This window comes from Brassica napus, chromosome A8, assembly GCF_020379485.1.
Source record: "Brassica napus cultivar Da-Ae chromosome A8, Da-Ae, whole genome shotgun sequence".
NCBI lineage: Eukaryota > Viridiplantae > Streptophyta > Magnoliopsida > Brassicales > Brassicaceae > Brassica > Brassica napus.
In genome coordinates, this window is record NC_063441.1 from 13,068,494 (window position 1) to 13,084,616 (window position 16,123).

At 34.5% G+C, this 16,123-nt stretch overlaps 1 pseudogene; it reads left to right on the top strand.

Annotated features, from left to right (window-relative positions):
* The first annotated feature begins 222 nt into the window (after positions 1-222).
* LOC106421752 lies at positions 223-4,160 on the top strand (annotated as a pseudogene).
* Positions 4,161-16,123: the final 11,963 nt, after the last annotated feature.

Here is a 16,123-nt window from a genome sequence, read left to right on the forward strand (position 1 = left end):
TTACAAGAATAGAACAAAAATTAAAATTGTTCAAAAATAAAATTAAAATTTTTGGAGGGGAACTTAAACAAGTATAACAAACCAATCAGAACTCTTTGTTTTATAATAATCAAAATAACAGATTGATTTCTCACGTTCCTAACTTCATATTCAAAGTTGGTGTGATGATGTCATAATACATTTGTGTGTTAGGTCTATCAAATTTTTCCTTTTTCTAGCAAGATGGTTCATCATATCATCGAACCGTTTGTCTCCACTTTTCTCCATACAATGTTTCGTCCTTTGGCTCAACGTGTCGAGTTCGGGTTGATCCACACTAATGTGGCTAAATTTTCATGGGTCCGACATCATGACCCATACTCTTGGTGTATATGTGTCAACATGTAAGGAGTGTACTTCTCCTGACACAACATTCCATTATTAGTTTGTTGGGTTTACACATTACATACTTCGAAACTATGGTAGATTGCAACTCAACCGACAAGTAGTTCGTGTTTCTGAAACCAAAACAACACACAGTTCTTATCTGCTTATATTGGGTCAATGCCTAACTTTGACTCGGTCAAAGAAATGATAACGCCCTTTTAACAACCTTTCATATACTTAAACCAAAATGTCACCATCATCAATATCATCTACCAAACTTTCATTGACCCCTCTTTACAGAACTATGAAGATTAGTTAACCCGTAAGCAGTCCTGCCCGTAAGTACTGCAAAGTTGGTTGCTTTGTGATTAGATACAAAGACATCTTTGAGTCTTCTATCTGTGCATGATTATTCACCTTTTCTCTAATCAAAGAATATATTTTTATTCTATGTATATATAACTAAACTTGGAACCCAGAGTAGTATCAGGGGCGAATCTAGGCAATGTTTCCACTGGGTGCATTAATAATAATAGAACCTAAAAAGATTAAGCTTAAGGATCGAACCCAATTTGTTATGGGTGCACAACTTTAATTTTCCATCTAACCTATCAGATCCTTTACATTTTCCATTGCCAAATGTAAATTATATATAAATATTATGGGTGCACAGGCCCCGTAGTACAAAGCCTGACTTCGCCGCCCCTGAATAGTATTACATTTTGAAATTGTTCTCTATTTTAACATAAGAACAAGTTAAAGCTTAAACATTACTGCTTCAAAAAAAAAAAACAGAGAATCAGTTGAAACTATGTGCAATATCTACTCAGGATCGGCCATAGGCATTGCCAAGTGAAACATTGGCATATAGTCCTCAATTTAAAAAAATATATATATATATAGATAAAAATCTCTAAACTTGTAAAAATAAATTTTTTAAATTTTTTTACTAAATTGTCTACAGTCCCTAAAATTCAGGGCCAGCCTTGTACCAACTTTAATTCATTCAAAAATATTAACCTTAATCTCACCTCCAAAATATTAAATTTTAAACAAAAATCAATAAACTAAATTAAAAATATAAAATATTTTTAAATAATTAATACTGTTTTTGGATATTCTACTCTTATATGTTATTTTAAAAACAAAATTGTGTTTTAGTGCTATGTATCTCTTTAATTAAAACAGTATTCACAGTTAAGATCGTAAGGATATGAAATAGTTATGCGTTAAATTATTGAGATTATCCTTAATATTTAAGAAAATTTAAAAGACTCCCTACAAAATACTCCCAATAAATTAATAACGGAGCTTCCGAATCACGCACGTTGCCGATAATCTAACTATAAATATAGTGAAATCAAATAAAGCATAACTATTTGATTTATCTGTGCGTGCATAACGATAATCTAACTATAATCTCTCAGGAGGAGCTTGTTCAATTCTATGCATAACGATAATCTAACTATAAATATAGTGAAATCAGTTATTCCCTGTGATGTATCTCTCAGGAGGAGCTTGTTCAATTCTAGTTATAACCGGAGGGAAAACGATAAAACAACTTCTACATATTATGTCTGAAGATGACACAGTGCCACTTACTACCTTGCAATGCTTCTTGATCTTCAGCATCCTCGCAATCGTCATGTCTCAGTTTCCGAACATGAACTCTCTTTTTGGACTCTCGTTGGTGGGTAGCGTTATGGCCGTCGCATATTCCACTGCAGTATGGACTTTACCTCTAGCTAGTGAAAGGAATCAAAACAGTGTCTCTTAAGCTACAAAGGATACAAGTTTCGATAACATTTTCAACGCCATTGGATTGATAGCTGTTGCATTTCGCGGGAATAACCTCATCCTCGAGATACAGGTCTTAAGATCATAATGAGTAAAATCACATTTAAAACTGATTAATACGTTTTGAACTTAATTATGTTCTCTTTTGGTTAGCATTGACATGGTCTTGTTCTGATATTTGTAGGGTACTCTCCCGTCGGATTCAAAGAATCCTTCGAGTAAGACGATGTGGAGAGCCGTGATGATCTCTCATGTCATAATCGCTGTTTGCATGTTTCTAGTCACCATTGTTGTATATTGGGCATATGGTGACAAGGTATGTCAAAATCTATTGTATATAACTTAAGAAACAAGATATATATAATTTTATGGACCGTTAAAGTCTAATTATTACTTTATCTGTTTCATTTTAGTTAGACTCTAAATTTTGTTTCATTTTAAGAGTCATTTTATATTTTCAATGCATATATTTGTTAAATTTCCAGTTTTATCTCTATCCTTAACTTCACTAGTTATCAAATACATATAAATTTATACATTAATTAGAAGTAAAAAAATATTTAATTGTTTTTTAATATGTGTGAAAAAATTAGAATGACAATAAATTTGAAACGGATGAGTATATTTTTTTTGTGTAACCTTTACAGACTTCACTTCATGATCAGACTTTAACCGTCCATAATAGTCAGTACGCAAGATGCATATCTTTTTCCTTAAGTTATCCCAATAAAATCTAACACTAATATAGTATATTGTTGTTTTTGCCATGGCGTTAAATCTTGTGTTTGAAACAATTGATGCGTTAATGTTAATTCGTATATATGTGGTAGATTCCGGCTGGGGAGGTCCAATAGGAAACTACCTGAAACTTTTTGAGCAAGACTACTCAAAACGATCCGCTTGCTTCATACACCTCACGTTCATCTTCAACTGCTTATGCTCATATCCCATAAACTCAATGCCAGCATGTGATAACGCGGAGATGGTGTACATAACCAAGACACAAAAGCCTTGCTCCTTCTTTGTTCGGATGATGTTGCGCGTGTTGTTGGGTTTGGTTTGTTTCTTTGTAGCCGTTGGATTCTCGTTCTTGCCTTATCTAGCGGTTCTTATCGGAGCAGTAGGCTTGCTTGTTACGTCTACGTACCTGTGTTTCATGTGGATATCTATCAAACAGCCCCAATGAAAAAGCTTAATGTGGTTGCTTAATGTTTTGGTGGGAAATTTAGGCGCGTCTCCCAGCGTTTTGCATGTGGTTGCGTCGGCTTTGCGTTTGGCTGATAAGGGTTTACATGCAAACTTCTTTAAACCCTAGAGCATATATATTCTTGCAACTGCTAGCATGTAAATATGAAATTCTGGTACAAGTAGTTAATCTTGGAAGCACCTTTACTTAATCACGAGAGGCTTGGAGCTGAAAACAGCAGCGTATTAAACTTGGATTAATAAGTCTCGATCAATGGCATTCAGATAATACGGAACCGCTTAACATTTTATAAGGAGTTGGAGAGTTGGATTAAACCAACTCATGATTTAAACACACAAAAAATCACTTATGGATAAAAAATAATGGAAATCTAAAATATTCATACTTTGTACTTATCATAATAAGTATTTCTCACAAGAAAGAGGAAATCTAAAGAAAGAATTTTAAACAATGTTAAATTGATTCAAACAATATGATTTTATATGGATGTTGCATTGTTTCTGAGTTTCTGATCTACTCATAGTGGTTATCTCTATCTATCTTGTAGCAAGCCATTTTGACAGACCTCCTAAATTATTATTTCTATAAAATCTAGTAGTGTAAAGAAAGTAATGACTACCGTATTTATGTTGGTCCAGGCCTTTACATGCATATCTCACAGAAATAACAAAAAGAACTGATTCGGCTGCTCATTTCTGTCAAAGATCAGAGAAGACTTAGAGAAATCATGTTTCTTGCCAAGTCGATCCACACTAAGAGTGATGCTGCATCTGATACTCCGGAAGTTAAAAATTCATATATTTATTCGATCGAACTATGACATGTAAAGCCTCCGTTCAAAAAAATAATAATAACTATGACATGTATTTGGTAGTGTTGTTTAATTTAGAGAAAAATACTAGGATAGCACCAAACCAAGTTTTTGTTCCCAAAGTAGCACTCAAGACTCAAAGTCACAAAAATAGGTTTCATTAAAGAGGTAAATATACACTTATACCCCTTGGGTTAATTAATCCAAACCTTAGGGTTTAGAGTTAATGGGGTGGGATTTTGGAATTAGGGTTTAAAATTTTATAAAAAATAAATACTAAAATAAAAATAAAAAATTTTAAAAACAGTTTCAAAAAGTATTTTTAAATTATAAAAAGAAAATTTGAAAAAAAAAATAAAAAAAAATTTCGAAAAAAAAATTCAAAAAAAAATTATAAAAATTTCGAATCTGAAAAATATAATCTGAAACTATAAAAAAAAATTCTTTTTTTCATTTTTTTTATTTTTATTTTTATTTTATTTATTTTTGTTTGTTTATTTAATTTTAAACCAAGGGTATTAGGCATATTTTACCCTTTAATGAATGTCATTTTTGTGACTTTCTCCTTCTAGTGCTATTTTTGTGACATAAACTTCAAAAGGTGCTATTATTGACAATTGCCCTTTAATTTACCTCAAAAATTATACAATTTATCTCACATCTTAAAATGTAAAATTATATCATATACAAAACTCATGTATTATAATAATATCAGGGTTGACTGATCAGGGACAACCAGTGTGACTAGCTTGGTTCCTCATATCTTAATAGTAAAGAGTTCTGAGTTTTTTTTCTATAAAATTTTGAAGTTTGAGTAAACTAGATAGAAAAAGTCTCAAAAATATTTTATATGTATATTATCTATAATTTTATTGTCATCAAAAATTTACAAAATATTAATGAAAAATCCTTTAAATAACAAATTATATTATTTAAACTTCTCTTTTGACTAAAACAAATTATTATTTGAAAAACAATAATGATAATAATAATAAATTATTTAAATCAAATAAACATAAGTTGTAAGGTTATTTTTTTCTTCCTAGAGCACATAAATATATTGAGCCGATTCTGAATATTGGGTCAAAATTGTGGGAGAGACGAAATGGAAATGGTCGATGAGCAGTCTATATATTATATATAGTTAGTGTTTGAAGGAAACATTGTCTTAGTTTGTTCCTAGTGGAAATACAAAGTCAACTAACTATGTCACTAATTTGAAGAAAATAACTTTTTAGAAAATCAGGTGCAAAATAATATCCTGCAAGTACAACATTAAAGTCGCTTTAAAAATCGGAAATATTTTACTGGTCCAAATCATCTGGTTCATTCTTAATTTTACACGTTTTGTGAGAAACATCTTGAAAATATTTCATGCAAAGAGTTGGGTTTGATTCTGGTCTGGTTATCGGAATCGGTTAAGCAACCTTTTTGAGTCAGATTTTTGTATGTTAGCTCATGTCCAGGGGCAAATGTAATTCCGGAAATATCAAGGGAGCTGTACAGATACGTCTGGACCGTTTTGTCGCTACAATAAATTTTCTGATCAAGAGCACTGATATATATATTCAGTCTTCTGTGTAATATGTTGGTTGAAAATTGATTGTGTATCACTTCACTAAAGTTGATACTATTTTGACATTTACATCGATTAAATAACTGATGCATATATTATTAGTAGTTAACATCATTTATTAAAATGATACAATATTTACATCAATAAAAAACTGATGTTAACAAAAAATAGGTAACTGTATTTCATTTAAATCAGTTTAATAAAAGTTATGTTATTTTATGTTAGTCTACATCATTTAAATCATTTAATGTAATATAAATTCATTTATATCAGTAAAAATTAGCCTAAAACTTCAAACTTCAAAGAACCCAAGATCAGGAGGAGTGGTTACGATTTTTTGGGTTTAATATTGTTGTGGATCTTTTCTTCCATAACTGTCTCATCTCAACTAAGCATGCCTTCGTCTCCCTCTCTCTCTCGATGATAATTGTATCATCACAACTAATGCCAATCCTGAATGATCCATTAAGATAGCAATATTTGTTTTTGTTAATTCCAATCAGATTGCAGCATAGACACACACACTCCATTCTCGATGTCATATACTTCAGGTCTTAGTTGTCGTCGTCTTTCCGTCACTGGACACATAGCTTCTGCCACCTAATATGATATGTACGTTAAATCCTTTTTCCCAATCTGTGATTTCTTAATCTGACTAGATCTTCTGAATACTTCGTGATTTTTTTTTTTTTTTGATAAGTATATGAATTTCATTAAAATGAAGCAGATTGTACTTGTACAAGGTTAAAAGCAGTTAAACTAATCATTGCCAAAAAAAAAGAGGAAAAAACAACGATAGGCTTATAGTTAGTAAGCAAGCTACCAACAGCAAGAAATTATGAAAATTTCAGCCACTGTCCTAGCAAAGTTCGAAATTTCTTTTTGGACTTCCTTGCTAGAATAGCTTGTCGGACTGTCTTGTCTATGCTCCTGAATGCTGCTTGAGGAGTGGCGGTTGGTGAGGCGTGAAGCCTTGCGTTTCTCTCATACCAGATTCTGTAGATGGTCGCTTGAATTACCAAGAGACGAAGAGTTACAGAGCTTGTGTTGTCCCTGATGACTGACCATTCAAGCAGAGCTGTCCAAGTGTGGAACAAGACAGGTCTGTATCCAAGTCTTTTTAGAACTAATCTCCATATCTGCTCACTGTAATCACAACGCAGGAAAGTATGGTCTCGGGTTTCTGTGAAACTCTGACAAATACAACAAGATGTGTCTAGCTGCTGACCCCATGAAGCAATGCGGGATCTTGTCGGTAGACGGTCCAATTGAGCGACCCACATCAGGAAAGCATGACTTGGAATATGACCGCTGTACCAGATTTTATGTTCCCATCCTTGAGTAGTTCCATGGTGTCTAAGCGAATCCCAAGTTAGACGTGTAGAGTAAGCCTCGCTGGTGTCATCACCAACCTGCCAAACATAGTGATCAGGAACAGATGACATGGAAGGCAGTGGAATATTGCATAGCATTAAATGGATTTGTTCGGCTTCAGCAGATCTAGCAGGTCTGATCCTCCATCCAAACGACGAGCAGGCGTAGCTCACTGTTGCTAATAGCGGAACTCCAAGTTGTCTAGGCCCCGAAGGCCCTGTTATCTTTATGAGAGGCCCTATGGAGGACCAGTTATCAAACCAGAAACTTGCCTTCATCCCATTGCCAAGGACACATCTTAGAAACTGTTCAGCAAGAGGCCTAAGTTTAAGGATTGATTTCCATATCCAAGATGACTGTTTTTCCTCATCAATGCTCCAAAAATTCTGACCATTTAAACGATGCACTTTCGTCCAAAGAGCCCACAGTGATTCAGAATCAGCAAAGAGCAGCCAGATCAGTTTTAGATATAGAGTCTTGTTCCACATACTCAGTTCACGAAGACCAAGTCCTCCTTCAGACTTGGGAAGACAAACTGATGTCCAAGATACTTTAGCTGCTGCCCTTTCGGTTATGTTTCCATTCCAAAGAAATCTGCTGCACAGCGATTCAATTGTTTTAACACAACCTTTAGGAAGGAGGAAGGTGGAGAACCAGAAGTTAATTGTTCCATGAATGACTGAGGATAATAATTCTCTTCTTCCTGCGTATGATAAGGCTCTAGATGTCCAGGAGGAGAACCGCGCCTTCAGTTGGTCAATTAAAGGCCTATAGTCACAGATTCTGAGCTTGCGGTGCATCAGAGGAAGACCTAGGTATCTCACAGGCAGCGAGCCAAGAGAAAAACCCAAACAAGTAAGGTCACAAGTTTCTGTCTGACTCAGGCCCGCGACATAAAGCTCTGTTTTACTCAAGTTCATTGAGAGACCCGACCATTCAGAAAATCTATCCAGCGTAAGAGAGATGTTATTGAGCGACGACACCTGCCCATCAAAAAAGATCATTACATCATCTGCAAAGGCCAGGTGAGTGACTGGCGGATTGGAGGCAGCCGGATGGTAGCCGATCAGACCTGTCCTATAGCTCGAATTCAACATCTGAGCAAGAACCTCCATTGATAGTACAAATAAGTAGGGAGATAGGGGATCACCCTGTCTCAAGCCTTTCGTTCCTTTGAAATAACCTCCTAACTCCCCATTAACAGCCACATAAAATCTGGTAGTTGTAATGCATTGACTGATCAGATTTATAAAATAGGGAGGCAGGCCCAAAGCTTCTAGAATGGTAATAATGAAGCTCCAGTTAAGGGAATCAAAAGCTTTTTTGAGATCCACTTTTAGCATTGAGCGTTTGGATATGTTCTTCCAGTTATATCCTTGTACCAGCTCTGTAGCCATCAACACATTCTCAAGTAGTAACCTGCCCGGAATGAACGCATATTGCGTATTGGAGATGACATCAGGTAGGATCTGCTTCAGGCGCTTGGCAAGAAGCTTTGCGATTACCTTATACACAGTGTTGCAACAAGATATGGGTCGAAAATCGGTAATCTTTACTGCGCTTTGCTTCTTTGGGATAAGCGTGAGGATAGTTGTATTCCATTGCTGAAGTAGCTTACCCGAAGTGAAGAACTCTGTCACTGCGTTAATCAGATCAGTACCAACAATATTCCAGTTTGCCGTAAAAAACTCAGCCGGGTATCCATCGGGACCCGGTGACTTATTTCTCGGGAGGGAGAAGAAGGTCTGTTTAATCTCTTCACGGGAAAAAGGAGCTGCAAGGCTGTCAAAACTAGCTGGTGGGCACTGATAACTTATTAGAGAGGCAATCTCATTAGAAGAGACAGTAGTTTGGAAGCTGGTCCCACCGAGAAGTTGCTCAAAGAAAGCTACCGCGTGTTGCATAATTTCCTCTCTTGTCTCCAAGATACCATTGTTCTCGTCGAAGAGAAGAATTATTTGATTCTGGAAAAGTCTAGAACGGATTGAACGATGGAAGAACGCATAACCCATATCACCTTTGTCTATCCAATTAACTCTTGACCGTTGATAGAGAAAGGACTCCTCAGCTTTAGCAAGAACCGCCCATTTGGCGTGAGCGTTCCTTTCGGCTGCTGCAGCTTGGGGAGATGGGTAATTGAATAGAGTGTTCTGAAGTTGAATAAGGTCACCCAAAGCTTCCTGAACCCGTTTCTCTATACCTGAGTAGTTGTCTCGACTAAACGTGCGAATGATGCTCTTGAGTTCCTTTAGCTTTTTCGAGACTTTAAACATAGCAGAACCACAGAACTGCAGAGAATCCCAGCACTCCTTTAGCAAGATTACAAATTCCGGATTATCATTCAACAAACTAAAAAACTTGAAGGGTTTCTTTGGCTTGGGCTTCAGATAATCCAAGAAGACACAACAGGGGGTATGATCAGATATCCCTGAATCCCCAAATACTCCCAGAGAATTTGGAAAAGCATTAAGCCATTCATCATTGACAAGAATCCTATCCAATTTCTTTGAGATGATAGAGGAGCCTTGGTTATTCGTCCAGGTAAAAGCGTTGCCACAGAATTGAAGGTCCGAGAGAGAAGTAGTGGCCAGACATTGATTGAATTCACGCATACCTCTGGAAGAAGAAAATCCACCAGATCTAGAATGCTCAGAAGCAAATCTGACTTGATTAAAATCACCAAGAATCAGCCATGGCATCCCCGAAGAACACGAAGATGAAGAAAGAAAGGCCAGTTCAGACCACAGCTCACGCCTCATTTTCCGACAATTAGAACCATACACGAACGTCACCACAAACTCTGTCGAAACAAAGGGAAGTCTGACTTTGCAAGTGATAGACTGCAACGACTTATGGAGAATCGAGACAGTCACAGAAGGGTTCCAGATGACCCAAATTTTTCCCAAATCCGAGAACTCGTAGTTACAATCATACCGCCAACCTGAGAAGGTCCTACCTATGATAGAAGGAGCCTTCACACTACTGACATGGGTCTCAACGAGACCACCAAAAATAGGGTTATTACTCCTCATCCATTTTCTAAATCCGCGACGTTTTATTTTATCATTAAACCCTCTAACGTTCCAACAAAAAATATCCATAGAGGGAGAATTATCCATAGAAATGAAACATTTAGAGGTTTAAAGGGCCTCCAGCCCTAGCAGCAGCTCTAAGCAGTTTCTTCTTTCTGTTCGAAATCACTGTTGTGTAATGCTCTTGGTCCTCATCCAGAGTGTCCTCATCGTTAGTTAAACTTTCAGGTTCAGATTCTGACTCTGAGGTAATAGAAGGAGAAACAGAGCATTTCCTATTGCCATCAAAGAGACTAGCTTTCAGGTCAATACAGAAGTTATCCTTGTCTTGATCAGATAAGGGATGTTGAGATGAAATAGGTAGAGACTTAGAGTTTCTTCTCGAACCCAAGGGGGGATCCAAGTTTATTCCTTCCTTGGGTAGCTGCATAACACTGTTTGTTCTGACCCATTGTGAGGAAGTCTTCTTAACTGATGAGTGCTTCTTCCGGAGGTCCTCTGAACTAACACGAGCGGGAGGGTTGCCTGACCCTGTGACAATCGGAAGTTGGCTATGAATAGGTGCTTTCCCTTTACGTTCCTCAGAGCGTTTGTCTGCGTTGTTCTTTGGACAAGAATTTATGTCATGCTTCACGGAGTTGCAGGCCGGACATTTCGGAGGAGCGGAAGGACACTTAGAAATTGTGTGGCCAACTTTCTTACAATGACTGCATAGGGATGGAAGCCAAGGACACGAAACCAATATACGGAAGACCTCGCCCGATTCGAATTGAGCATTCACCGCTTCAGGGAGAGGCTTGCGAGGATCAATCACAGTATAGACCTTTGCCACTTCAATGTTTGTAAGGTTAATTGTTGACGGGTGCACGTATAGCGGGTGACCTACCAGACCTGCAATCTCTTTGAGGGCATCTTGATTGAAGAACTGAAGTGGAACTCCAGTGAAGTCCAACCAAACCGGAACAGTTGAGAGAGATGGTTTCTCAGGCTTTGTTCCTGGTGACCATTTAGCAACAAACATCGTTTGCCCGTCCACTTGCCATAGGCACTGACCCAAGATACATCTACGGGTATTGGGACAAGGAACACGAAAGAGGAATGCATTACCCTCCATTTTCGAGACAGATATGTCCCGACGCTGCTTGCTCCACATACCATTGACGATAGCGTGGACTGCTCCCCTTGCTGGTGCGTCCTCGTAGAATTGACCAATGATGAAGCTATCCCATGACTTGCGGTTCTTCTCGATGATCGAGTTAGGGATTCGGACACAGGCTTCTCCAGAAGCTAGTGTAAACGGAGTTTCAACTGGTTCCAAGTTAACAGAGACCCAGCCTTAACTTTGTCTCTCCACACAGTTGATTGAAGCTTAGCCTCATTCTGGGGAGGGTTTGTTTCTGGTACCGGTGGAGTTAGGGTAACCATTTGCTCCTGGCCAGTCACAGTGTTGTTGTTTTCATCCGCCATGGCAGATGGAGACTTCTCGTGGCAAGATAGAGCTTGTGTATCACCACACTCTATAGCCAAAGGATGTTTTGACGGAGATTCGACTGTCTCGGGTTCCGAGTCCAGAATAGGAGGTTCAGGGCCGTTAGTTAATTAATGAGAATACTTCGTGATTTCCATTCTCTGAGTTAGTTAATGAGAATTCCCAAATTTGATGTTTGTTTTGGATTTGGTTTCTTCTAGGAATTAAAAAGTGATGTTTATGAGTTGGGACAGGGCCGTCTCAAATTAATTTTAGGCTCTGTTCAAATTTTTTTTTAATCGTACATTTTATCAAGTAATTTTAAAATTTAATAACTTCGTCTGATTTTTTTTTTAATTATAAGCTCTAAATTTAGCATTATATCTAAAATTTTAAAGTTTCTTACCATAATTTATCTATATATTTTGAAAAATCCTTAAATTTTTTATTTTTATATTTTAGGACCCTGTTCGACCGCTCCACTTGCGCGTGCTGTTAGACGGCCCTGAGTTGGGATATATTAATAATTTGTTAGCTTACAAAAAAAAAATATATATTAATAATTTGCGTTTGATTATAATTCTGACTTTGTTACCTTTTTTAATTGGAAATTTTCAGAGATGGAATCTAAATAAACTCCGGCTGTGTCTTCTTTTTTTTTTGAAGACGACTCCGGTGCTGTGTCGTCGGTGAGATATTACCAATTCACTAACAACAGAGTGAGTTATGTTACTTTAGTCACTTTCGGGTTACAAAGTCGGAACTAATATCGATTTTTTTTTGTGTGTTGTAGGCGCAGGCTCGCAACGGAAGAAGATAGATATTGAAGAATTTTGTGACGAATTCTGTTTTGATTTCATTTTTCTCATTATACTTTTCTTTTTCTTTTTCAATAGATTGTATCTTCTTCTTTTTTAACAGATTGTATCTTCATTGTAAAGAAAATAAGAAATGGTGATTTAATAATATTTTTATTTATTATTTACTTACATAAATTTATCTATTGAAATGATTTTAACATCAATTAAATACAAATAATAATAACTAAAATTAATAATTATAAATGATAATCAATAAAAAATCCAATATTAATTTTGCTTCATTTATTAATAGATGAAATAAATAATTAAAATCGATTATTTTAAATGATGTTAAGACTAGCCTCATTTTAAAAACTGATATAAGTATTAACATCATTTTATTATAATTGATATAAATTGACAACGCTTATAAATACGGGAAATTGCCACAAATACCACATTCATAGTACCACTTTTCATGTTTACACTAACCACTTTTACCTTCACTTTTAATGAAGGGTAAAATACAATTATACCCTTAGGGTTAACTAATCTAGACTTAGGGTTTAGAGTTGAGGGGTGGGGTAGGGTTTTTGGAATGTGAAATTTATGATTCTAATAAATATATAAATACTTAAAAAATATATAAAATTTTTTTAAAAATAGTTTCAAACATAATTTCCGTTTTTCAAAAAGAAATTTGAAATTTTTTTTTAAATAAATTCGAAAAAAATAAAAAAAAATTCGAATTTTAAAAAGTATGTTTCAAAAAAAAAATTTACTTTTTATTTTTTATTTTTTTATTTTTTATTTTTTATTTTTTATTTTTTTTATTTTTTTATTTTTTTATTTTTTTTTATTTTTTTTATTTTTTTTTTATTTTTTTTTTTTTTATTTTTTTATTTTTTTTATTTTTTTATTTTTATTTTTATTGTTATTTTTATTTTTATTTTTATTTAAATAATAATTTATTATATATATAAATAACAAGGTTATAAAAGTCTTTTGTCACTTAATGAAAAATGTATTTTTGAAAATGTCTCATTAGTAGTGGTAAAAATGAAAAGTGGTACCATAAAAGTGGTAAACATATAATTTCCCCTATAAATACTGATTCAAATATTTAATATTTTTACATCAATTATCAATCAAGTGATGTACATTATTTGCATCACCACTTTCATAATCATTTATTTAAATAATGTAAAATTATTTTACATCATTTATAATTAATACGAATATTAAAAATAATTGATGCTAACTAAGTCTTTTTTTGTACTGTATGAAATATCATTTTACTCGTATGCTTCTCACTTATTTAATATGTGTCGTTATCTCATGAAACTTATAAATTGAACCTTGCAAAGATTTTTTTTTTGGTTTAAAAAACCAAAGATTATTCCAAAAACCAAAGATTATTCCAAATCGTCATGCAACAACTTAAAAGGTTAACTCCCGAGTCTTTCACATATTTACTCAGGGATCGAAACCAGATACAATGCTTCGATTGTTTAAATCGTCATGCAATATAAAACCATAAATAATATACTCCTTCTGTTTTTATAATTTCATAATATTTGATGTTTTACCTTATTGCACTAAGATTAAGAAAATTACATTTTTTTCTAAAAGAATATTCTAAGATATAATTTTAAAATAAGTTAACCAATTATAAAAAAACTGTAAAATATAATTGGTTGAATAATTTCCAATAAAATTAAAGTTAATCTAAAAATCTTAAAATTTCATGTAAATTAAAATAAAATAATTATTTTAAAACATCATATATATTGGAACGGATGGAGTATCTGGTTACAAAACGTCAAATATCTGATGGCAAATTGTTAACTATATTCTTAATTAATCAGTGGTTTAATTAGGTACGCATTTATTTAGTGAAAATAAACACGGCAAAACATTCTTTTTTAGAAAATCTCACACAAGTTGTGTCAGTGATATCAGGCTTAGCATAATTACAGTAAATTATAATGAAGGAAACTGAACATGCTTAAGCGCAATCTCTAATAAACAGCCCTTAATATTTTGATGAAAATAGCACCAATGGAATCAAATTCGATTTGCTCACATAACTTTTACAGCATAATTTTGTAAAGACCAAAACAAATTGGTATCTAATAATATGTTTTGCTTATGATTTATTTTACTGAATATAGGACAAAAGAAAATTGACATGCGATAAATTTTGAAATGACTAAAGGAATTTTCATAAATCAACTTGCATTAGAATTATAGATTTGGTCGATGTACATGCATGTGATTTCAATAGAATTCATTCAATTCAGCCCTTGCTCCTTCTTGTCATTCAATTCAGCCCTTAACTCAGTTTCTCCTTTCTCCACATTAGTAGATGCACAGTCTACTCCCACTGATTCACAGATTATGGAAACATCTCCATCAAGTACTATCAAGAACAAGGTCCTAGAGTTCTCTGTTATTGATCCTTTAACCACGACAACTAATCATTGTGCCTTTGCGAGTCCTTCTCGTTTTACAGTGTTAGAAGAAGTGGATGAAGCTGAAATTGAATTTTCAAACTCGTTCAGCTTGACTAGAGGTGGGAGAGAGTCAAAGCCTCCCATCAAGTACCAAAACATGGAATAAAAAACAGTCCGAGGGAGAGGAAACCGTGGCCGACGAGGCCGTGGCTCCTATCATTAACTAGTGTCTTTCTTACTATTAATGGTTTATTAAGTCTCAGCCTTTGTTGTTTCATTGGTTTGAGATTCACTCATACATGAAACTTGTTTCATTCCAGCTTTTCCAAACTATAAGAATATTTCCAATCTTATCTTGTAATAGTTTAAGTTTTAAATTGAAAGCCCTTAGTTCAAAAAACAAAAAAAAAATTAGCCCTTGAATTTATATATAATCACGACGGCCATATTTGGCAGCTACACTGATATGTTTTCAATTGGCTGACAGGCCTTGAGCAGGGTTTGCTGGGTATATTGGTAGGAAGATGTGTTGCGAGGTTGAAGCCTCATTTAGGCAATATAAACATGATCATTAGCGTTATGTCATTAGTTATACTTATACGTAGACTAAGTAACCCACTAAAGGTTGCTGATTCCTTTTGTATCGACTAGTATCATTATCTACATATAAAGCACTGAATTTTAATTTCTAATTTTTGTAAAAAAATTGTATAACCTCAAATTATTAAAAGGCGGATTTTATTAGAATTATAACTAAATTATCTATAACTCCAAAATTTTGACAATCAATCATGTCTATATCTTTATTTTTTTGCTAAATTATCATGTCTATATCTTTTCTTTCTTCCAAACTTACTTGAGACTAAAAGTCTTTATAAATTTTGATAGGAGTTCCACACACAAACAAAAACAAAACAAATATTTTTCATCAAGGGATACTTATTTAACATCACGGATTCACAGTTTATTAACAAAAATCCAAACAAAGACTGAAAGACAGAAGATTCAATCTAACAATAGTCGGCAAACACCAGTGATTAACTAACGAAATAAATTAACAAGTGGTCAGATCTTCCATCCTCGTTAAAAGAAAATGAATCAATAAAGTTTTTAGTGCAATACTGACCGAGAACATTAAATCCACGTGAAACACGTGGGTTCCTTTCCTGGTCCCGAAAATACTGTTGTGTGTCTGTACATGATAAAACTACTAGTGTGCCCTCGTTTTATACACAC